The sequence below is a fragment of the Syngnathoides biaculeatus genome, chromosome 15 (assembly GCF_019802595.1).
Source record: "Syngnathoides biaculeatus isolate LvHL_M chromosome 15, ASM1980259v1, whole genome shotgun sequence".
Taxonomy (NCBI): Eukaryota; Metazoa; Chordata; class Actinopteri; order Syngnathiformes; family Syngnathidae; genus Syngnathoides; species Syngnathoides biaculeatus.
In genome coordinates, this window is record NC_084654.1 from 16,625,695 (window position 1) to 16,645,466 (window position 19,772).

General features: G+C 45.3%; 1 long non-coding RNA gene across 2 annotated transcripts in view; it reads right to left on the minus strand.

Annotated features, from left to right (window-relative positions):
• Window positions 1-19,772, minus strand: part of LOC133512905 (uncharacterized) — a 54,671-nt gene that overhangs the window by 28,401 nt on the left and 6,498 nt on the right. For both annotated transcript variants that reach the window (XR_009798337.1, XR_009798336.1), the window contains exon 5: window positions 15,202-15,299. This is a non-coding gene — a long non-coding RNA (uncharacterized LOC133512905). The remainder of the gene's footprint in view (window positions 1-15,201; window positions 15,300-19,772) is intronic.

Here is a 19,772-nt window from a genome sequence, read left to right on the forward strand (position 1 = left end):
CACGAAAAAAAACGCACCTCATCCCCACTTCCCCAGCCATCAGTAACAAACAATGACGCTCTCATCCCAGGCAGCAGTTCAGTTCTCTTATCTAAATAAGATTTAGCCTTCATTTAAACGGGACCTCCATCAGTTGGGAGAGATGGCAGAGGAATAGTCAGCAGGATGGAGGACCTAGGGCACCTCATTTTATCTTTATTTATGTCTCTCTGCCTCGCTCTTTTACCAGCAGCAGGACTGCTTGTGCACATGCTGCCGCTGCGACGCACTCAACAATGTAATTGGGGTGATGAAAAATTATCGTGATTGGGGGCACTGCTTCTTTCCCCCTCGCCGCCCCCCCTGGTCCCCGGGCCTGGTCCCACTCCTCTGTACGCCATCTCCCCCGTGCCTCCCCTAACCAGTAATAACATCTCCGGGCCCATCTGTCACCATCTAATGTGACAAAGTTTTTATCGCATGTATTAAGGCGGCCAGATTAAAAAGTAAATACAGCAATCTCACCAGGCCGCTGCACTGGCAGGTTATGGCGCATTTCACGGTGGCCTGAGCACCTCATCAGTGTTCCGCCGCCTGTGCCCCTGGCAGGGAAACAAACAGGCCCCCAGGGAGCAGAGCCGGAGGGGGTGGAGGCAAAGAGAACCGTGCTGGGCTTGCGGGTGGGCTGCAGGGGGGAGAGGAAAGGGATGGGAGGTGCTCAGCACCCAAGGGGTAGGGTGGAATGTGGGGGATCAGGGTTAAGGAGATGTTAACGGATACCATTAATGTTATATGTCTTCCTCCCCAAGAGGTAGACAACAGCCGAGATCGGGCCTTTGTTCCCTCTGTGTTTTCGCTCCCGGATCTCTACGGGCTTAAAAAGTGGAATGAATCGGGAAACTCTTTTGAACGCTCAGGCAGAAAGTCTCTCACGCTTTCTGGCTGTTTGACCAAGCTTAAAGTCACCCTCTGCTTTCCTGCGTCACTTTACACCTATGGTCAATGGCTCGATTCTAGACCGGGCGTCCATCTGGCCCACCCGTCCCCGCTCGCCACTCAGAAGGAACCCACAGCGACTCTAAGCACCCTCCCTGGCAGATGGGGGACTGAATGCTGTGTGCCTGTCAGATTAGCTGTTGTAATGGCTCATTTGGGCTCCTATGAGGAGATATTAGCACATGTGTTCCATACGTCTGTGTTGAGCTCCATTAAGCCACCGGGAGAATCCTTCATGAACACGAAACACACCACAGGAGTCATGTGAACAGAACACAGGAGTGAGTACACTGGCCACTTGGAACTTGTAATCGCAACCTCAGGCAGTAGGCTGGTCAATGGCAGCTTGTTCAGATTTCGAATTCATTATAAGCGTTGCAACAATAACAGCAGCACCAAAAATCTATGCGCAATCAACCACATTCTGGAAAAGAAAATGACGCTTTTCTTTCTTTGCTTTACATTTATGACAATTGCGACAAATCTAATCAAAAGCCAAAGCTATTGTCATTAAGTGACTGTGACTATCCACACTACAATAAAACTATTTTGGTTTAAATACACAACATTTAATTCTATTTTTCTTTACAGTATGTGTGGGAGTGACGAATGAACAGCTGGAAGCAAGAACAAAGGATTTTTCCTCTTATTTTGAGAACTGGGTGACCAAAAGAGTAATAACAGGTGGAAAAGAATATTTAAAAATGTATGTCTTAAAAATAGGCTGTTGTAACAAATTTAAATATGTTTAAAGACTGTGGGAGGGGTCACACTCTATGCAGAATACATATAAAAAAGTAACATGGTCACTCTATTTTAGAGATTTTTAGATTATACTGGTGAGTTTGGAACATGGTCTTGTATAAATTGCCATCTGAAAGTTATAGTTGGGAAAATTACTGGATCTGAACAGAAATTTATAATGGTAACAATTATCTTGTAGAATATTACTTGCATAAAAGTGAAAGTGTCCGACCTTAAATGTATTCAAGTACTGTATCAAAAGCATTGTCTCACATTAAATTACATATTATAAACTGTATATTTAATTGAGTGGAAGGAGTTTTTATTCAGGTTTTAGCTTGTCTTTTTACTTTTATTTTTTATCTATGTATTTAAAAAAAAAATCTATTTAGTGAGCATGTTGGCTGATGAGCAAAGTTAGCTAGCACACGTTAGCCTGGCCATCAAATTAAACGCATGGCTGAACAAATGTTAAAATTTGGAATTCATCCAGAAAATTTCAGGAAAATAACTTGTCCGGAATCCTCAAGAGATCATTTTAGGCAGGTCACACACTCCCAACGCTGATCTTGGGCGATTTCAAGGTTTCAACGTAATTCTCTCCTCAAGAGTACACGACAGCACAAAACAACTTTCAACAGCAATTAAAAGCAGCAAAGGGCTGTTTACTTGTGTCCGGCACGTGTTTAACGAAGTGACCAAGATTGCTTTAAATAAAGCCGGGCCTTAATGAACCACGGCAACAGCAGGCTTGGCGGAGCAGCAGACAGAAGCGAGCGCGGAGATTGTCAGGCGAGCACCTGGGATAGGGGGGCCGCGTGCTGGGCCGTGCGGGCTGACGGCCCGGCCGCTGACAGCTTTGTGACAGGTCGGTGTCTGTGCGCGAGCGCTATCTGTAGCCTTCCTCCGGTGGGAGAGCCGGCGAACATGTGTAGCTGTCTCTCCGCCTGTCATTAGGGGCTGCTTAGCGAGAGGGCCCCAGAGCGCCACTCCAGTTCACAATTAACTTTGCAGGAAGCTGCAAAGTGACAGACTGGCGAGCGCAAGATGCTTCCGGGCCGACGGCGAGGACAGGGCGGCCGCTGTGCCGCTGTCCCGCCCGCAACAGATGCGGGTTCACGTTGCCTGGGACCATTCGCAGTCTTGCGGATATGAGAAGACACTTTGGCCCGAAACCAGCAAATACACTTGTCACGTGCATCAATTTATGGTCTGGTGGAATTCGCAGATTATGCTGAAAGATTTGCATGAAATCAAAGCCAGTCTTGTGGTTTCAAGGTTCTTTGGTTGCAGATCCTTCACATACCACCGCTTGGAGATAACTACAATCTTTATTGAAAACATACAGCTGCCTTTATAAAAGAGTCTTCATAATAAGAAGGATGCGTTCACTGTATCTAAGTGACAAAATAGGATGATATCATCATATGTTTCGGAATGTCGAACTATCGTGCAAATAGACTAATTATCGTACATCTGGCATCATTGCGCTGACGTCCATCGGTTGCAGATGGAGGACACCTGCGGTGCTTAAAAGGCCAGGGTCAAACGCTCTGAAGTCCATTGAGCAAATAGGAGGCCGTCGTAAAAGGTCAAGTGGAGGCGTTTCTGCATTCGGGGAGGAAGACGCGGAAGAAATCAATTCATAATCTGCTACAACCGAACACTTTTGTGTGCCCGCAAGCGAGCGGGCCATCTTTGCTACAATATGTCTTTTTCTTGACGTGCGCTTTGTTACTGAATGACCTATTGTGTATAAAGTGTCGACACACACGCATACGGTTCAGTCACAACACTCACCTTATCCTGCTTTTACAGGAGGTGCGGGGGAGAATCTAAATAGAAACGCAGCTACGTGACTTTACTTCCTGCGTAGATGAAGAGAAGTTATTGTTGTGTCTTTTCAGGACTCCAAAGAAATATTTCACATAGTGTAAAAAAACACAAATGTGATACCGGCACACATTTTGTTCTCAACACCTCAGCGTTTCTGCCAAGTGGACATCTATCATTGATTCCCGCAGCCGTCGTGATCAGATATGTGAATGACCTCTCATTAAGTCAAATACAGCAGATTAATCAGGGCCATTGGGTCCCGTTTAGTAGTAGGATGGGAATAGGAGGAGAGATGTAATGACTGGGGTATGAAATGAGACCGAGAGGGGGAGGAAAGGGATGTGGAAAGACACAGAGAGAAATGGATCAGAGCTCAGAGGAAGAGAAAGTCTCCAAAAGTGGAATTTAGTCAGGATGACTAACCCGAAATATTTTGTTTATCTGTACAAGTTAGATCTATTGACTCACTCGTATCAAAGACTCATGTACAATATTAGGTACATATGCAGGGTAGATATCTGGAATGCAAATGTCACGATAGAAGAAGCTTATCCATCCATCCATTTTCTGTACAGCTTATCCTCACTAGGGTTGAGCCAATCCCAGCTACCGTCGAGCGAGAGGCGGGGTACATCCTGAATTGGTGGGCAGCCATTCGCACCCACACTCAAACCCAGGGGCGCTTTAGAGTCTTCCATAAACCTACCACGCATGTTTTTGGGATGTCGAAGGAAATCGGATCAGATTGGGGAGAATATGCAAACGCCACACCGGCGGGTAAGCAGGCTGAAGACCTTGAAAATGTCAAACAATTTTGGTTATTGCTCTTCTTTGGCTGTGGCTGTTGGGACCAGGTGGGGTGTGTGGAGAACACTGGGGGGCAAGGTCTGCCTTTGTGGATATTTTTACCATCACTTTATTTCTTAAGCATCCACCTTTAAGTGTCTTTTTTTCCTCAGAATAGCATTCGCGACTGAATGAACACTTCAATTAGACCAGATTGCGTAAACACTTGGCTAATAACTGCAGAAACCTGCGCGTAAGCGGCGCAAACAATTGAAGGAGTTTCACTCATTATAACAATGAGAGCAATTGTGTCACACAAATGATGATTAGGTGTCATTAGCACATACAAAGTGACTTCATTAAGGATCAGGAGCACAAGCACTTGAGGTTCTCTGATCAAACTTCCTAGGAATAAATCCAGTAGAGGTTGAGGCTTTACAAGCGCAATCACCGGCGCAAAAACAAAATATGTATAAACAAAGAAGCATTCCTTATGCGATGTGTTTTATCATACTCGCAGGCTCCCTCTTATCTTCCCAAGGTTTTATTCATGGAATATTCCTGCGGTAATCTGTAGCGGCCCGAAGCATCCCCCATTGCGACAGGGAGATGGGACACTCACACCTGAACTTTTGATACTCTTTAGAATAATTGCATATCAGCATACAGCATCACCGTGGTGCACACCAAACAAGCTCTCAAGCATGGGCAAAAACCCCACTGTTTGCATAAGCCCATTTATTATGAGTGATAGCGCTGCCTTCACTGACATTTTGTAAACTGGAAGTGCCTAATCTTGTTTGGGCTTGATACTTATTAAAATACCAGAACAGTCAGGCAGCCAGTGTCCAAAGCGGCACTGGCCGTGTCCCGATAGGAGGCGTGTTTTCGGTTACAAATATAAATACATTTGTCTTACAGCCGACTGTGGCTGCCTGGGTATGTCCAAAACGCTGTCCGAGGTGAGAGGAGCCCCTCCGACTGCTTGGCTCGGTCACATGATTTACGATCTGAAAGAAGAGCGCAGGACGACGACGGTGAATGGTGAGGGAAAAAAGTCCTCATTCAGAACAAACGTCAGAACAGGGATGCCGTCAATAGGACCGCGAAGACCATCAGATGTGAAGGTGGAGGGGTAACGCAACTGGGAAGCCCGCAGTTGACGACAGGAGGGGGGTAGTGATGTTGAAATAATTGAATTTTACAAAGACTGGCAGATATCTGAATGTGACTTTGTGCGGTTCCAATCCTTTATCCATTCTCGGTTCAGAGTATTGACAGCTAAAAACAACAGCCATTATCTGTTAATTACATTAACATTTTATCAGCCGTCGGTCGCTGGTGTGCGTGTCCCACAGCTGGACGATATCTGCCAGTCAGCAACACAAGCGCCGAGGATGGCCCCAGTCCAGAGGGGGATTCGGAGAAGCAGATCTCGCAGCCCGGTGGCGCCGACGGGGGCTTGCCATCACCTATCCACACAAGACAGGCCAAGATAACCACTGACACCTGCCAAGCTGGACGCCCCCTCTAGGGGAGGGGGGCTGACACTCGCCAATCCAAAACATCTATTCGGGACAATGGACTCGAGACACATGACGTGCGATCAATGACGGCTCCTGTGGACGACTAATGTGGGGGCTGTTGCTTCTGAAGCCTTTTCTTACAATCACAGATGCTGAAACGGTACTGGCGGCCCAGACAATTGCCTTGGGCAGTCGCTCAAGCACTACCTCAAAAAGAATACTTTACAGGTGCTCTCCAAGTACCACCTTCATGACCAAACGTAAATGTATATTCAGTAATATTGTGAGAAGCTATTTAAATAAAACTTTTAAATCAGTGAGAATGTTTTGTACTTAAACATTAAGAACTAAGCTGTGGACTGTTTTTCATTTTTATTTTTTTTTTTTTGCATATGAGGGAGCCTGAGCATCACTAGTGGTGCAAATACCAAACTTTAAGAATCAGTGGACTGGGGACCGAGTGACGTCTGACATTGGTCTATATTAATGACGCAACAACGGCACCGCAAGGTTGGTGATCTCACACATAGTGCCCCTTACTGGCTCTGAGACTTCTTTCAAGAGTCTGCTGGTTGTGGAGACGTCTCTGTGGTGTCATCTGATACCTTCTGGTGACTTATTTGCTCACTATAAACCTTTTTCGTAGACTGTCCCAAAACTGCAATCACTCTTCACCAAAATGCATACAGATATCTCTACTTACTGTATGCCCACTTCAACTTCAGAAAATATCAGATCACCATACCATTTTGGATTTTGAGGACGTGAAAGTATTACCTCCATACGACACGCACACAAACATAATATGCATTATGTATTTCCTTCACAAGGGTCGTGGGTGTGCTGGAGGCTATGCCAGCTATCTTTGAGCGAGAGGAGAGACAGACCTTGAACTGGTTGCCAGCCAATCGCAGGGCAGATGTAAACAAACATCCATTCCCATTCACACTTACGGGCAAACTAGTCTTCAATTAACCTCCCAATGCTGATTTTGATGTGGGAGAACACCGCTGTACCCGAACAATACCCATGTAGGTACATGAAGAATATGCAAAATCCGCAAAGGTGGTGCCAAATTTCAACTCAAGTCCTTAGAACTGTGAGGAAGATATTATAGCCAGTCAGTCACCATGCCACCAATTTTATATTTATTTAATGAATTTTATATTAGAGAGATATATGTGTATATATATATATATATATATTATATATATATATATATATATATATATATATATATATATATATATACGTGTATGTGTTTGTTCAGGTGTGCCCAGTGATTTGCTGGCGATCAGCTCAGGGTATGCCCTGCCTCTGTATTGGATAGGATCCAGCTTGCGCATGACACTAATGAGGATAAGCGTTTCAGAAAATGGAAGGATGAATGGATGGATATAGGCCCCTATATAAGTGACATCCGGTTGAATTGGTTGTCTCCTTCTCTGGGGAGTGGAAAGGTTTCTCAGGCTTATTCCCGGTGAGAGCACAAACAATATTTTGGTCTGTCTGGTCCCAGAGTCACCACAATGTCTATGCCAGGGAAAGCTGCTGGCTAGAAGGGAACCCCGAGGGATGGCTGATATTTGTTCATATCAGCACGTTTAACAAAATATTAACAGAATATGCTTCGGGTAAGAGGGAATCTTTTGCCTGAGTCGTGAGGATGAAGACTAATTTCAAACCAAAAGAGAGGTTCTATGGCGCTTGGATATGGAAGACAGCAGCTTTTTTTGCACAAGCTAAGAGATGCGTGCTTAAAAAAAAAGCACAGATATTGTTCTGAATGTGGTCTTGGGACAAACCTGTGAGCGATTCTTCTTCCCCCATTTCTTTTGTTTTTTTTACGTGGTTGTGTTTTAATATTTTGAAAATTTTGCACCTTTCAGATTTGTATTTTAGGAATACAATGTATGTAAATCTTGCTTCCATTGTGTTTTATTTTTTTTTTTTTGCATCAATTGTTCAAGAAAATATATTTCTGCTTATACAGTAGATTGTTCTTGATTTAAATATTTTTTTTGGGGGTGGGGGCTGAACAGTTCTTTTTGCCCGGGGACCACACATGGTCTCGAGACACCCCTGCTTACAACTGGAGTTGGACTCACTCCCCTGGCCCGGCAGCTCCTTTTCTCATTACAGCTCTCATATGTTTTATTTATGCCGTCTATAGAGTGTCCAGTTGGGCCTGGCTGTGGGCATGGGTGGCGCTGCCAAGTGGAGGATAAAAGCAGAGGGTGCCAGCTAGCATTGCGGGATTTGGCAGAGGGTTCCTGTGTGGAGGCCTCACCGTCGAAGGCTTGGATTCAAATGCGCCTGCAGGACTTTGGGGTGATCCGCAGACCTCAATCGCATTACCCCCTGGCTCGTCGGGCCTCTGCCATCGGGACCAGGTCCCATCCCTCATTGCTTCTGGGCCTGTTCATTGATTAAATGTGTACTTATAACTTAATATTTCACCTGCTTCCTTTTCCCCACTGAGGCCGCGGCACTGCCTGTCAGAGGGGTGATGAGGGATCAATGGGAACCTTGTGTGAGAGGGGGAAGGTCTCAGCAAGGGTCGTCCGCTGATTGACAGGAGCCTGCCGTTCACCTGGCAGCGTGACAGCTCACGGTCAACGAGAAAAAGCAGTGTCACTGCGGCCACTTCGGGTCTCTTTTGCAATTAACAAAGTCGTCGTGTTTTTACATGCGAAGGGATGGGGAGAGCCTCCAGTCACCGAGGGGTTGCAGGCCACGCGCCGGACCGAACACACACAAACACCATGAAGCAAACTATACACAAGAAGTGCCAAGAACCACGAATGACAAAGAGAGAGTAAAAAAGAAAGAGATATCAAGTGTAGTAATCAAAATGAAAAATGGGTCCCCGGCTACTTTAAGCACGAGCTAATTTATCACCAGAAAGTACGGATAAGTAGCCGAGATGTTGCCGTTCAGTAAGTACCCGTTCTGCACCAAATTATTCCACCCCTGCCTGCGTGCAACCATAAATCATACACTTCCACACATCTTTTCCTATTAGCAGCCTTGCTAGGCATGGACGCGTGCTCAGCTACCAAACACAGACTAATAGGCTACAACTTTTAATTTTACGAATGCACCCCCGCCCCTAAAAGCTCCCCTCCTCCAACCACACATTTTCACATCGAGGTCCCCACACTACTGTACTCTCATCATGAACATGACAACCGCGCTGTCCAGCGAGGCAAGGCCCAGACAGCAAACCCTGTCCTTCCCCCATGTTTCTTGTTTTCTAGGAGGCTTCCTGTTCCTGTTCCAGACAGGAGCACAACCCTCTTTGCTAGATAGAGCTGATCTTTTGCCTCTTGACACAGCTGCAACACCTGCAAGCTCAGCGCTTATGTAGACGACGGTCATCAACCGAGAGGATGGGGCTACTGCAAGTATGCATCGAGAAAGTCAATGTAGAGAAATAGTGTATATTTGCCGAGCCCACGTCAAAACAACAAGAATTCAAAACTATAATGTCTGTTAATCTATTCCAGGATAGGAGATACCATACAAATACACCCTAATTGCAGTAGTACGCAAGTTACTTCAACGTCACATGCCAAGTCACCAGGCTCTACTTCTTAAAGGCACACGCATGCACGTAAAGTACTGATACAGTACTAATATACGGATTTTGTTTTGGCAGATTTTCTCGTGTTGCGGGTATGTCTGGAACATAACCCCACGAAAACCACAGGTTCACTGTAGCTTAGTACACCCTGAACTACCCAGCACATTGCAGGGCTAGATTCTGTCATTTGGAAAGTAATTTGTGAATTTACAAATCTGGTTAATAATCTGGTTGGACGCTTCGTATGTGCTATGATCTTCCAAGTGAAGTGCACTCATGATCTATTGCCACAGTATTTAATTTTTCTCTTCTTGCAGGATAAAAAGGGAAAAAGGCAGGGAACCTTGTTTGGTAATATCAGTGTGTGTATGACCCCGCTAATAAGAAGAAATTATAGAGAGTCCTCTCAAGCCATTTTTCATAGAGAATCCTTCGAATTATAATTTGACACCATGCTATGTGCACGTTAGATGAAGGAGACAAAAAAAAAAAAAAGTAATTTAAACAAATTACCAAGCAGGAGTTCAATAAAGTAGGTACAAGCCCAAGAATTTGTCCAAAGTGGTTGCGTCAGACCAAAACATCTGATGACCTGTTCCATTTTTTGCAAGACATTTATCGACATATCCATCTGTAAAATTGGTGAGTTTTAGGACATGATGCTTCAAAAAAAAGGAGATTCATTGGTCGGGATTTGCTGGATCGCATTCCAGGTCACACCTGGTCACCAGTCAACCTTACAGCATTTGGATGAGTGCCCCATCCTTATAATACGTGCTAAAAGAAATAAGCAGATCACATTTCCGCACCTCCAACTACTCAGAGGAACAATGGCCACGGATTAATCACGACATCCCCGATGAGTCGGACTGTGAAGTCTCAGCGAAGAGTCAGGTGCTAAAGGGACGCGCCAAGGTGATGGATGGAGTCTTCGACGAGCAGGGGAAGTGGCATGGCGGCCTGGCATCTTCCTGAAGTGCTCCACTCCGCATTGTGACCAAACCCTGTTATGTCGCCGTTTCATTGTGGTGACAGCATGAGGAATTCTCGGGTTTGTTCTCTCCACTGTTGCTATCCATCATCCGTGGACAAATAGGAGAGCTCAATGGCAATCGTTGCCGGGGCACCTACAGGAACTCCCCCACAGCCCTTCCAAATCCCTCTGTTGAGACATCCTGCCTTTGCCACAATACAGCCGCTCCACGCGCCTGCACTATCCCTACTGCTTTTCACAGACTCAACACTCTATTCCGCGGGCAGCAGAAAGGACAGAAGTGGAGGTACGTGCTGCAGCTCTATTCAGGAACACTTAGCTCGTAAAGGCAGCCTCCCCTTCCTCAATCAATTTGTTACTCAAAGGCGGATGTAATTGGAGCTCAGTCAATGTGCCCGCTGTTGAAAGCATCCTGCCGCCTGCTTTCCCTGACCTGAAATCACACGCACGTAGGCGTGCACGCACGCACTCACACACGCGCGCACGTTTATGTCCGAGCATCTAATTAAAGTCTCACTTGATCACATTCTGGAGCAGTCAATTGGTGGGGAGGTGTAACAGTGTAATTACTCCCACCCGCCCAACATAAAAAGTGCTTGGAGCTAATATTTAATTTGAAAATAAACAGAAAAGGCAGGCCTTTGTATGCAATCATGATCAATGAAGCGCAGCAAGATCCTATATGATAATAAGGGGGGGAAATTCCAAGCTTATTGCCACATAAAAGGATCATAATTAGTCAAACGTAATTAGCAGAACATTACAGAATGACTGGGCTGCACAGCCATGTCTTTCATGCTTGTGCGAGGAGAAAACAAGGAGACGACTCATCTATGCGCCGACCATTCAGCTGATATGGAGAATGATTATGTACTCAAGCAAAACCTGCACGACTTCACAAATATTGCAGTCTTACTACATCTGTTTTTCACGAGGAAACCAGATGCTCAATGAATGGAATGTTTAGAAAGTTGAACTCAAAATGATTCCTGTTTCATATTAACATTTGTTTATATAACGTCTTCTAGATGGAACTGACGCAATCATGGGGCAAAAGATGTAAAGATATGTCAAGGGTTATGTATTATTAGTATGATCTTTTTCTTTCGACTTGTCCCGTTAGGGGTCGCCACAGCGTGTCATTTTTTTCCATCTAAGCCTATCTCGTGCATCTTTCTCTTGGAACGCCCACTGTCTTCATGTCCTCCCTCACAACATCCTTCAACGCTTTCCTTGGTCTTCCTCTCGCTCTTTTGCCTGGCAACTCCATCCACGGCAACCTTCTTCCAATATACTCACTCTTTCGCCTCTGGACATGTCCAAACCACCAAAGTCTGCTATCTCTCACCTTGTCTCCAAAACATCCAACTTTGGCTGTCCCTCGAATGATCTTTTTTCTAATCCTATGTAACCTGTTCACTCCGAATGAGAACCTCAACATCTTCATTTCTGCCACCTCCAGTTCTGCTTCCTGTTGTTTCTTCAGTGCCACCGTCTCTAATCCGTACATCATGGCCGGCCTCACTACTGTTTTATAAACTTTGCCCTTAATTCGAACGGAGACTCTTCTGTCACATAAAACACGAGACACCTTTTTCCAACTGTCCCACCCCGCTTGGACCCGTTTCTTTACTTCCTTACCACACTCACCATTCCTCTGGATTGTGGACCCCAAATATTTGAAGTCGTCCACCTTCGCTATCTCTTCTCCCTGTAGCCTCACACTTTCCCCTCCACACCTCTCATTCATGCACATATATTCCATTTTACTTCAGCTAATCTTCATTCTTCTCCATTCTAGTGCGTACCTCCAACTTTCTAATTGTTCCTCTGCCTGTTCCCCTTTTTTCACTGCAGATCACAATATCATCTGCGAACGTCATGGTGCAAGGGGATTCCAGTTTAACCTCGTCTATCAGCCCATCCATTATTACAGCAAACAAGAAGGGGCTCAGCGCGGAACCCTGATGCAGTCCCACCTCCTTAAATTCTTCTGACGCACCTACGGGCTTATCTCACCGCTGTTCTGCCCTCATACATGTCCTGTACTATTCTAACATTTCTCCGCCACACCAGACTTGCACATGCAGTACCACAGTTCCTCTCTTGGTACTCTGTCATGGCTTTCTCTAAGTCTACAAAGATACAATCTATTATTACTATGATCAAAAATGTATATGTCAATACCTGCATATCCAATGTTGTAAATTATCCTTTGATTGTCTGGGTTATACTAGATGAACAGAAAACAGACAACTGTCTAACATAGGTTCTTACGGTCATTTTACCATTTTTTTTTTGCATTATTTCAAACTAGATGTTACACAAAACATCACTTTAAAGACCCTGTAAAGAGAATTCAGAAATTGGTTAATAAAATAATGATTCATGGTTAAATATAATCGCATCCGTTGAAATCCAATAAAGGTTCTGAAACTTTCAAGGAAGTGTCCTGCATCATAATGAGAGGTGTTTCTACACTTATCTACTTTGCTAATTGTCTTCATTAGGATTGGCAGTGAAATGGAAGTTATTAATATTATCAGTATTTTCATTACTTAACACTGGGTCTCTTTTAAGTGTAGCAGGTGTTTGTGACAGTGCGTATGACGAGCTCAAGTGTTGGGATGTCATCGGATAAAAAGGCTTATAAATGTACAACCATGTGATGTCACATAAAAGCCCCCTCCTGATTTATTCCTATTGATCAACTGCTGAGGACCGTGTCAACCCCGCGACGGGAATCAACGCACGGCTGCGGCGGGCCTGCTGCGCGCGAAGACCGTCGGGATTAAAATGGAAATTATGCACGATTTATCATGCTTCACTTGAACGTAACTCCACGAGAGGGAGCACGGCGTGTACTGTGCGGAGCGGCGCAGACAGGTGGACGTCTAGGAAACGCATGAATATTGCAGGAGGAAGCCAAACAAGCACTCCATCGTCAACTTTGGTGAGCTTTGAACAAACAAGCAGGCGCGAGCTGACAAGTATGCTCAGCGTTTATGTGACATCACAGCTGACCAGGGCTAGGCAATGACCCTCAACCTGTCGCTGTATGGTGCCTCAGAGGTGTCATAAAACCTGGCCAGGGAGCTTTGCACGGGATGACAGAGTGCCAAGCGCTCTCCCACCAGGACCTCATTTCCCCTTGTGAAAATGGATAGCACGTCCCTTGCGTAGCTTAGTTTAAAATGCAAAATGTGGACATTATCTGGCATGGAGATTCAGCGGCATCCATCACGCTATGCTAATTCGGCCCAGTGGTTAAGATATTCTAATGTAAGCCACCCTGGAGATGTAGAGGAATTAACACAAACAGCGCAGGGCGGCGAGAACACAGAGGGGTCAGGAGATATAGGACTCGGGGGTGGGGGCTACTCCTGAGACAGGGGTGAGAAGCCGTACGCCCGCCCGCACTTATTCACGCACAAAATGAATGAAAAATTCACAGCAGGAGTCTTCAATTAGATGAAATGTGCGGTATATTTGTAATGTTAAGAGAGCATTTGGCAATTCTTCAGCCTATTTCCTCATTATCTTTTAGAGAGCTCCACATCCCGAGTGTTTGTCTTTTTCCACGCCAGGGCAACAATGCTGACAATCAGGCTTGCTGACTAAACAAAATAACGCATAATCTTTAGCTGACTGTCAGGAAACAATATTTGGCCCTGTAAAATAACACGATCTATTAAACTATACACTTGCTGGGAGCAAATAACAAAGGTTAAATCTCAGAACGTAGTTTTTTTTAACACACATAAATACCAAACATGTTTGACAATTGTTGGCTCCAATGGACCTTTCCGACGTGTCAGTCACTTGAACAATAATAGCCAATAAGATAGCCACATTGTCTTAACCCCTGACACCCCCCTCTCGCCATATTGTCCCACAAGCAATGCTGGTTTTCAGTAGTGTGCACTAGGAAAACTTAATGTTACGAACAAAATGGTCCTCAGATGCGCTTGGGGAATGTGCAATTCTGATGAAAGATATCCGGTTTGGTTACGAGGGGCCCGCTTGATTCAATTTCCAAAGCCTAAAACACAGTTGACAAAGTGTCTACGATGGATTAAGGCTCGCGGAAGAGCACACGTACAACTAAGTGTGGACAATAGCAACAAACACAAGGCTGTATGTTCGAAGGTAAGTGAGGGAGAAGTATCTTCTCTGAGTATGATTTCATTATTATCAGTACTTTATACATTGCAGGAGAACAACTTTCACTTTGTTAGCGTATCACTGATCTGCTGAATGAACTTTGTCATGTTTTATTCCGAAGATTCGGGTTCGTAATAGGTAAATGCGCAATGTCATGCAAGAGAAATGTCTATTTGTATCACATCAGAATTTTAAGACAGAGCACTGGGTTCCATTACGAGCCAAGTCAAATGAATACATCCACTCACTTATAAAGAGTACAATGATAATACTCGTGATCTTTCCAAGTAAAAAGTACTCACCCTGCTTTACAGGCGCAGCACAATTCCACTATTTTATCCTGTTGGATTTCAATGTGAAGTTTGTGAGGCGTCAAACATTTTTGCATCGATCGCCAACGTTTCGCTGTAACTCTGACATTCCGTCCTGCTCTGTCCAAAAACCCAATTCCGTGTACATATCCTTGTGAGCAATACTTCTGACTTCTCTGTAGAACCCTCTTGGACAAGTCTGGCACATTTGGCCAAAAAAAAAAAAAAAAACATACTGCAATGTTACCGGGAATACGCGATAGAGAATCCACTTCAAACCTGTTCTGTTCAGTTGCCATTTTGGAAGATTGTGGGAGATGGTAACTGTAGCCGGGGGGGAGAGCTGAAGATCACCAGTCGAAAAGATCCACTGTCACCTGAGAAGATCAGGAAGGAAAAAGAATCCATCTTAACACATCTCACACCACAGGTAGTCGCTCAGGATCATCCGGCCTGGACTGACAGTGATGCTCATTTTTGAGCCCCATTTTAGAAGCATCCAATATTTTCAGCCACCTCCTGCTTTCAAATTGATTATGGACACATGCTACAACGCATGACAGCGATGAACTAATTGTCAACACTTGGCTGAAGTGCGGTGGAGGAGCAGTGAATCAGTTGCTGCCATCATGCAGGCTGCACGGGCGCACTCACCGCAGCCTCTCTCCACTTTAACAGCGTGTGCCAGGGCCCCGCCGAGCTGTACGTGCACGCATTATTATCATTATATTAATGTGACATTAATTGCTTTTACTTTTTCACTCCATTAAGTGTGCTCCATCTCTTTGGGAGCCCGGCCAGATGGTTTATCACTTCCCGTGCTGTTGGTAGCGCCATTAATGGGCTAAGACACCGAGCTATAAAATAATTGCGCCGCTGTGTTGGAAATGTTCGGCGTGCTAATTGAAAAGTAATTGCGGAGGTATAGTGCAACTGTCACGCCATAAAAGGCTGGCGTAGGGGAGGAGGAGGGCTCTCTAGTAAAAAGGCTATTGTTTGCTTTCATACTATAAAGTGGTCAAAGACATGGAGCAACAGTCTTTATGTTAATGGGGGGGAAATGATCCATTGAAAAGTCCAATGCTCACCCTCATCCTCCGAGCATGTAAATATATCACATTTTATACTCCAGTCATTTACGTGTGTGCATCTACATATAGTAAAATTAACATTGTGAGCAGGAGTCAGTTAGGTAACAATGGCAATGGAAGAGCTGCGATATGACTTTGGAGGGGGGAGAGCAGGAAATATAGTATGATGAAGCAAGTCAAGTGTTTTTCTTGCTTCTGTGGAAAATGACTCCCTGCATAAGCTGAAACACAATAAAAAAAATGTTCTTTATACTGTACTCACGCGCGTGTGTGAGCCAGATTTCCCTTATCCACGTAGGACAGCATCTCGAAAGGGATTTTGCTGCGCATCGGGACACACCTCGAAACCCCAAACCCAGATTATTGTACAACTTTTTACAACCGCCTGAGCCTTTGTAAGAAATGTTACGGCAAATGAACCGAAGAAATAAATCAACGCGTTACAACATTATACGGAGCCTTAAAAGATAGCAGTTCATCATCTGGGGAGAGAAGGAATGCCAAGGTTTTTACCACCCTCAAACTCAGAAATGTCAAACAAGAAATTACTCTTCCTTCAACTATTGTATGCAAATTTTGAGAGGTGGTTAATACCAGCAGTGAGCTGCGTATTATTTGGTACTTGGGCCTTCGTTTGGGATTCATGCCAGAAGCAACTTATTAAATGCATTTGTGCGTCCTGATCGATTTGTGTTTTACAGCTAGAGAAAACATTTTCTATCAACAGACAGTAGCGGATCTAACTCCACCTTGCACAAATAGCCTCATTTTGAATAAAACACATGGCACGCTCTGCAAGTGAGTACCCTTGGCAACATTTGAGGAAATACAAAATGGATGGATGACTAAAAAGGGCTTTTTTTTTTTTTGTCTTCTGCGACTGTGAGCAAAGGGCTCAAAGGCTCCCCAAGTGTCAGTCCAGAGACTTTGGTGTCCGTCGCATTATTGATGAACGCTCGTTGGTTAAGGTGATGTCGGGTCAACGAGAGGGCCGCCACGCTCTCATTTAAGCCGTCATTATGAAAACAAATCAGCCTCTTGCTGCTTATCAGCCTCTCATCGACTCCCTTTCGAGCCGCTGTCGACCGGCCAATCCAACGTATTGACACCCATTGACCGGGACTTGAGGAAGAAGAAGATGGTGAACTTGTCCCACACAGATCAGGGTCAGGCGAAGTGAGGGGGGGGGGGATTGGGGTGGGGTTCGGGGCCTTTGTTTGTGTATCTGAAAGAGATCCAATAGTGCTGCGTGTGCCAAAACGAATGGGATGAAAATGAGGCCTGGAACTGGACTGATTCAATCTACTAGGTATGATTTCACATCCTGTTTTGTTGTTGTTGTTGTTCTGTTTATTTTTTCCACTACAGAGAGCATAACGATTTGATTAAAAGAAGAAATATCATCCCTGTAGGTCAAAGATCCAGTAGGAACCGCACGTCTCCTCCCCTCCACGCCGCCTCCTTCCTCTCAAGGTCAGCTCCTTCCAAAATGGGTCCAAGGAGGAGGAGTAGGACTCCAAGCACGGTCACACCTTCCACCGATGCCCGCTCAAGGGCTTCGGGAGGGAGTGACGGTATGTCAGACTAAAGTGAAAAGTGTACCCATTGCCTCTTTATGTCTCCATTTGGCACCCTCATTAAGGCCCTTCATGAGCACTTTGGAAGGCCCCGGCACATCCGCCCCCCCGCCACACCGTTGCCAATCAAATAATTCTCATTAAAAGTCCATTGGAGGAAGAGCGGGTCACCACAGTGCTTGTATCCGTATAGTGCCATCATACTGATGTAATATTGATTGCCCCTAGTCGCCACGGCACCAGGACAATAGTCCAGTTTTACAGGCCTCGGGTCAGGCCGGGGCTCACACACTTGGGCGTGTTTTGGATCCACGCAGCAGACTGAAAAGCACGGCTCGACGCGAGACGGCAGCGGCAGACAAAATGGGAGGACAAAAATCGAAATGCATTCATAAACATTGTCCTCAAAGAGGCAGCTCCACGCCGTCGTAAATCTCCGCCTCGTCCCGTTCTCCTCTCAATTCCCTCCCCCGGCTGGCCGTTGCCGGCCTGTCAAGCTTCAGAGGGAAGTACAAGAAGTGTGTGAAAATACAGCGAGGTGAAGTGTGCACAAATGTGCAGCTCACGCCAAGTGGTCCCCTGTGACTGTATGTGCAGCAGTACACAGCCCAGACCGGACCGGGGGGGGGGGGGGGGGGGGTGGGGTGGTGCTGCCCGGAGCCAAAGGATTTGTTTGTTCTCACACTCAAAACACTTGACCGCTTACATACAATGAGAAAATATGCGTTTGGAGCGCGCTTTTCTTTTTGAATTGACGTCAGATTGCATTCCAAATCCCTGAGAGCGTATTCTTCGGTTTGTTTTGTTGGGGACAGCTGTCGGCGTCCGTCCTGCAGACCACACAGAAACAAGCCGTGAGACATGCAGGGGGAGAAAAAGAGAGGAGACCGTTTTCAAAATGTCTCAGTTGCTTGATCATCCGTGTCTATTTTTGATTCAAGTGAGTGATTTGCATAGAAAAGTTCATAAGCACGAGACATAAGGATACGGCCGTAAAAGCCGGCGATAAAATTTTTTACTATGACAGAATATTAAAAGTGGCAGTAAATTGTGGCAAAGGCGGCGACTTCGTCAGTCGGGACCGCTAATCTCGGGCTCACTGTACACAGAGAATAAAACATCACCTGCACCGCCCTGACAGATCCGCTCGGCTCTCGCGCTCTCATCCCGGCCGCGTTGTTAAGATTTAAGATAATGACACAATGACTTTCACATTGATGCCGACATTGAATCTTTTTTAAGAGGCCTCCCGCCGCACAGCTGCGTCGGCCTGTCAGCCGTTGGCAGTGAAAGAGTTGAATGTCGTTTCCCGACGTCGGGGAAGAAATTGTTCGTAACATCGGGCCCTCGCACTTGTCTCAACTCATTTATTCCATCCAAGGTCTACGGATATAAATAAAAGGAAACGTTACTGCCGCATTTCGACTCAGAGCTAGCCTTGAGAGCGCTAATGTAGCCACATATCATCAAAAGTGCTGAATCTCCTTTTGTCACCACACATGACGTGCAATTCCTCCAAACATATTCACGCCGGTTACCGTTCCGACAAATAAATAACCGCGCAACACTCAGGACGGACCCTGAACATCAGCCCGGGAGGTAACGCAGAGTGTCCATCAGACTGAGACAATGGCAACATGGACCGAGTGCGAGACCAAGTGCCCAACGTCACAATTTAGGCTTCAAACAAAATTCTGCACTGAAGGGGGGAAAAAAGACCTCAAAATTCTAATAAGACATTAAATTCCAACCATCTGTAATGTGTTTTTCTTTTTCTTTGGCTTACTGCGTTTTTGGAATGATATTGCAGAAGGGTGTCAGGGAGCAGGGCCGTCAAACTCATTTCTGCTGTGGGCCAAATGGTTTTTCTCAGGGGCCTGTTATGACTGAAACCATATGCGTAAATTGCCTCATCACAAAATTATACACGCACATGCACAAAAAATTAGTTGAAAAGTAATTTTTACATAAGAAGTCGAGGAAATGGCGGGGGAAATGAGTTTTAAAACTAAAACTGCTAAAAATACTTTGCTAAAAGTGAAGATATTTTGAGTGAGAAACATGGAAGAATCACATGATTTGAATCAATATCATAAAGCACCTTCAGTGTCCTCGGAATCCCTTGGTCGACCATTTCCACACATACAGCTGATAAGTCTTAAAATGTGGTCGACTTTGCTAT